Here is a 6,000-nt window from a genome sequence, read left to right as displayed (position 1 = left end):
GAAATAGTGTCAAAGGCCTTGTCCTTTCTAAATATGCTTTAGGCTCTGCACTCAAGTTATTGTTTCAGTTATTTTTTCAAATAAATGGATGAGGTTAAAGAAACAAGACAACTTTTTGACAAAACCAAATTGATGAACGTCCAGGGTTAAAAGATTTTCAATGCCCAAATTAATGAAGTCGTAGCTTTACATATGAGGCTAGTGATACTAACTGCTCTATAGTAAACTGGGTCCATGACTAAGCTACACTTGTGTAATAGGCCACCCTTGTGTAATGGCATTTCAATTGCTGTTTTCTAGGCTTCAAGTAAATAACCAGTGGAAAGTTTTAGATTAAAAAGGTTATGCAGAGGTTCAGAAAGGCCATATTTTGAACTGATAATCAGGCAATGCAGTATGTTATTAGGGCCCATGTATGAAGTATTCTTATTTTTTGAGAGGGCTGAGAGAGCATGTTCCTTACTAATTAAAGGTGGTACATTGGATTGTGGAATCTGTGGAATAGGTATAACTGTAGATGTAATAAATGTTGTACTTAATTTGTTATCTAGGATATTATCTATTTATTTATTGCCATTTGTTTATTGGGATGGCCCGACTGGGCACTCAGGCCTATTTTTAGCAGAGGCAGGGGTGGGGGAGAAAAGGTCCATTAGAATTACAAAAAAATCACAAAGATTACAAAGAATTTACAGAGGAAAAAATAATCAGTTTCTTAACAGTAGAAATGGAGTTTTAGAATCATCTAGTGGGTAATACAATCAAGACAAAGGTTAATACAATTTCATTTCTGTAGGAGTGTTATATAATAATAAACAGGCTGCATTTACATATACAACAATGTACAAATTTCATTTACAAAGGAACAATGAAACAAAGTATACAATTGTAAATATAGATAGCATGTATTTACATTATTCATTTACAGCACAAATATTAACTGGAACTGAGGGTGTAGTACTATTATGGACTAGCTCTGAACACTGTTGGGTGTTAGTATTTCACTGTTTGACACATTTAAAGAAAATTTGCAGTTATGTTTGGTTTTAGTGGCTATTTTAAGTTCATACTCAGCTCTGAGCTTCTGAATGGTTCTCTGAAGCTCTTTCTTAGTTTGCTTAAGTGTGTTATTAAGGTAGGTAGAATGAGACCTCTTATAAGCATTAAACATTTTTCGTCTCTTGTGATATAATGTATTTATACAGGTATTTCACTACAGGACTTTGTTTTTAAACCTCTCATTACATTTGGCATGGATAGGGACTTCCTTATCAGTACAACTATTTAAGGGGGAGTAGATGTCAGAGGCATAGGTAGTAACTTTAGCAATAGGATCCTTCAGAGGAGGATTACAGCAGAATTTATTTAAGTCATCAAGTAACTGAAGAAGGTTTGCTTTTGAAAAGTCCCTAAATACAGAGATATTTAGTGTGAATGTACCACCAGTTTTAAAGGAAAGGGTCACTACATTTTGGACCAATTCAACAAGACATTTTTTTTAGGTTATCTTTTGGCCTGCTTGTGGTGAGGAAGCTTCCCCAGACCCTTTTCAGTGTGCATACCTGCAACACACTTGGTCTACCTGCATCATCGCAGCAAGGCCCCCCCCCCCCGCAATTGCAACGCTGCCAGATAAAACCACTGCTATGGTCCAGTTTCTCCCTACAGTTATTGCAAGCCAAGAATAACACTTTTTAATAAAGATACCTACCAGACAAGTCTGATAAGCACACTTGGTCTACCTGCATCATTGCAGCCCCCCCCCAGCAACTGCAACGTTACCAGATAAAACCACTGCTATGGTCCAGTTTCTCCCTACAGTTATTGCAAGCCAAGAATAACACTTTTTAATAAGGATACCTACCAGACAAGTCTGCATAGGTGACTGGATATTTACAGTTCTTGTTATTAACAGATGTGGTCCTTAACAGTTATGTTTTAAACATTGTGACTGGTTATTTATATTTCCTTTTACAGCACATTTGTTAATTTTACTAGTTATTTTTAAACATTGTTTTGGCCAGCATGCACACCTGCAAGGGCTCCCCCCCCTGGGCAACTATAGCTTTGTCTATTGCCACTGGGTGGCATAACTTAACAATATACTTGCTGTATCTTGTCCCAAATAGATCTGCCTCCACACTGAATACTTGTAAAGTAAGGCAAGTACCATTTACTTGGTGTATTTTCTCCCCCAGAAAGATTTACCTTCCTTTGTATTAGTTGCACACCAAGGCCATAAAGTAGTGTTTCTGCAACTAACTGCTTACACTCCTAATTTCCTGCTTCTACCTCTTCCTTGCTTACACTTACATTACAGCTCCAAGGCCTCCACTTCTTATGCTGACTGCTTTTCTTTGCAGTCTTCTGTGAGGGGGCAGGCCAGATCTCTACCTGCTTTTTCTGGTTATACCTTCCCCCATTTTGTATCTCCCTCCGTCCTCATGTACATTAACTAGTCTATATTAGTGGGTCTCCTTGAGAGGCGCCATTTTGAAATTTATCTTTTGGCCTGCTTGTGGTGAAGAAGCTTCCCTAGACCTTTTTCAGTGTGCACACCTGCAAGTAAGTGCCTGCAAGTGTTTAAGCTCTTCTCAAATGTTTGTGGTGCACCTAGTTTAACAGGTATGTTTATGTTTTCTAACTGAAGTACTTAGCTAACTTTATGCAGTTTAGGGATCTAACTGGCATAGTGCTTTTACTACAGAAAATGTTTACTGTTACATATGCAGTTATGCTCACAATAGTCTAAGGGACTAACTGAAGCTATGGCTGCTTGTATTACATAAACTGTTTGCTGTTAAATATGCTGTTATGCTTACATGGAATTTGGCTGGAGACTTGTGTTATGTGATGCATACAACAACTACAGTAAACAAGTGCTACATTCTCCATACTTTCCTTACCTCTGAGCTTTCCTACCTAACCACTGATTGTTCTTCACAGTCTTGCTTTCTTCCTTCTCCTTGGCTCTACTCTCTCCATTCGCCCTGCGAGTTCACTCCACTCCCCTACCCTACCCCCAATCCCCACCCACCTCAGTGCTTCTACACTTATTCTAGCCATAAGTCCCCTCCCCGTCTCACCCAATCCACTCTCATCTCCTCACTATCCCCTCCCCTCCCATCCTCCAATACTCTCTCACCCCTCCCCATCCCTAATCCTTAAAGCTCTAGGTACATTTCCATACTACTCCCTCCTACACTGTCACCAATAATCCTATTACATCCTCAACACCTAACCCCTAACTATTCCATTATACCTAAACCACACCATGTCTCTTTAAACCATTCTCATCCTTTTCCTTAGCCTACTACTCCTAATACCTCTATACTGTGCTACCTCCTATTCCTCTTACAAACTACCCCCTTCTGTCCTATCCCCTCTGCACCCCACCATCACCCCTAACACACATCATAACTCTGCCACATCTCATTTCCACATTATATCCTCCTCCCTAGTGCTTCCAAACCCACTTCTCTGATTTAAACTAAAACTCCTATCCTCCTCAATGAAACATCATATTCCCAAAGCACTATTGTACCTCCCACCAAACTCTAGGAGCAAATCCAAACCCCTGCTCTCATTCTCATTTAACTGCCTATGCCTACCAGGAGACATACATCCCCAACCCAGGACCTAGTACCAGCAGCAATCCATTTCTCCCCATTACCACACATACTACCAACCCTAAATACCTCAAGATCTTGACCATCAATACACAGAGTCTAAGAAACAAATTAACCTACTTCCATGCTTGGCTATCCCATACCCAACCTGACATAGCAGCTCTCTCTAAGACATGGCTAAAACCCAACATTTCAGACTCTGAAATACTACCTCCTGGGTTTCAAGTACTCAGACAAGACCACCTAAAAAAAAAGGGTGGAGGAGTAGCCTTAATCTACTCTAGCCTACTCTCCATCACTCCCTACCAAAATCCTATTCCACAGTTCAACAATGCTGAACTAGTCATAGGAAATCTCAAACTAAATAACCAGAAAAGCATTTGTGTTATAACCCTCTATATCCCCCCTGGAAACAATATTAACACACTTGAGGAAATTCTTTTATGGGCCTCATATAATATCAAGCTTGAGGCATATATCCTAGGAGATGTGAACATTGACTGGAACAAAATTACTGCCAATAACCCCACCATTTCAATCAATCTATGTAATTTCACTCAACTCACAAATGCTATAACCAGACTTAATAAAAATAACCCCCCAGGCTTCATACTGGACTGGATCCTTGTCTCCCACCCAAACAAAATCTCCCACACTGGCACCTTACCAAACTCTATCAGTGATCACTTACCAGCCTTCATCCATAGAGCAACCTACCCCTCTCCTCATCTACACCAATATATCCATACCCAGATTCTCAACAACTTTAACCCTACAACTTTTTCCAATTCTTTCAAACTGGTACATTGGGACACTCTAAAAACTCTACCTCTGGACAGTGCTGTTGAATTCTTCAACTCAACCTTCTTAGACACTCTTAACTCCCAAGCCCCTCCAAGAATAAAATGTATAAAAACCAATTCCACCCCTTGGCTTAGTAAAGCTACCAAAACACTCATGCAACAAAGGGACAAGACCTGGAAACTCTACCATCATAATAGGCACCCTGACACCCTTCTTAAATATAAACAACTCTGCAATGTAGCCAAAAAATGTATCATACAAGACAAAAAAGCATACTATATCAAACTCCAGACTAACCACTCCTCTAACCCCGAACAATTCTGGAAATCCATCAACTCACTTCTCAACCCAGGCACCAAAAACAACCCTTGCCCTGACACTAGTAAATCTGACCCAGAAATAGCTACTCTGTTCAACTCCTTCTTTACTAACTCTATAGCAGAACTCACTAAAACATTCCCAAACAACACCTCCCCCCAAATCAAATCCTCTGCCCAACCTTCCACCCCAAACTCACCTCCCATATTCAAACCCATCCCCGCCTCATATATAAAAAACTTCTCTCTAAGCTTAAGCCTTGATCCAATGCCCCTGACAATGTCCCCTCACTCTTTTTAAGAATTGCAGCAGACAGCATCACCATTCCCATTAGCATACTCATCAACAGATCCATACAAGAATCATATGTCCCCAAACTGTGGCGTGCAGCCTTTATCCTACCCCTCCATAAAGGAGGCAAAAACAATAACATCTCCAACTTCTGACCCATAGCAATTCTCTCCCCTATTTCAAAATTTCTTGAGAAATGTATCCACCTCCAGCTCATGCCATTCATTAGACATAACCAACTCCTCACCCCAACACAACATGGGTTCCATCCTGGCTATAGCACAATAACAACTCTTCTCTCTTCTCTAGATATCTTAAACCATGCCCATGACACCAGAGAACTTGTATCCACAGTCCTCCCTGACCTCTCCAAGGCTTTTGACACAGTCTCCCATACCTACCTTCTTCACCACCTTTCCAATCTTAACCTCTCACAAAACACCATTACCTGGTTCAGCAGCTACCTCTCTGACAGATCCCAGGCAGCAAAATGGAAGACTGGCACCTCAGCCTTCCTTCCCACCCCAACCGGGGTACCCCAGGGATCCATTCTTGGCCCTAGGCTCTTCAATATCTTCATTATGATTTCCATGCAGCCATTCCTAACACTAAGATAGTACAATAAACAGATGACTCAACTTTAGTTTGCTCTGCATCAAACCTCCCTGAGCTCCAAACAAAAACTCAAACTGCTTTCTCAATTACTGAGAACTGGATGCTCCAAAATCCACCTCTCTTTGAATGACAACAAATCAAAGATCCTTCTATTCTCTCCCTCAAAAGCTATCCACCTAGACAAAACCTTTCATAATTACAAGCCTTGCCAACTTCACTATAGAAGTTGTTCCTTTTGCTAAACTTTTTGGAGTTACTATTGACGAACACCTAAAATTCGATACCCATATTCAGCTAAATATAAAGAAAACCCATCAGAAACTTGGCATACTGTACAAAACCT

This window comes from Protopterus annectens, chromosome 6.part0 (genome assembly GCF_019279795.1).
Source record: "Protopterus annectens isolate FY-2018-M chromosome 6.part0, PAN1.0, whole genome shotgun sequence".
Classification (NCBI taxonomy): domain Eukaryota; kingdom Metazoa; phylum Chordata; order Ceratodontiformes; family Protopteridae; genus Protopterus; species Protopterus annectens.
This window is presented reverse-complemented; position numbering follows the sequence as displayed.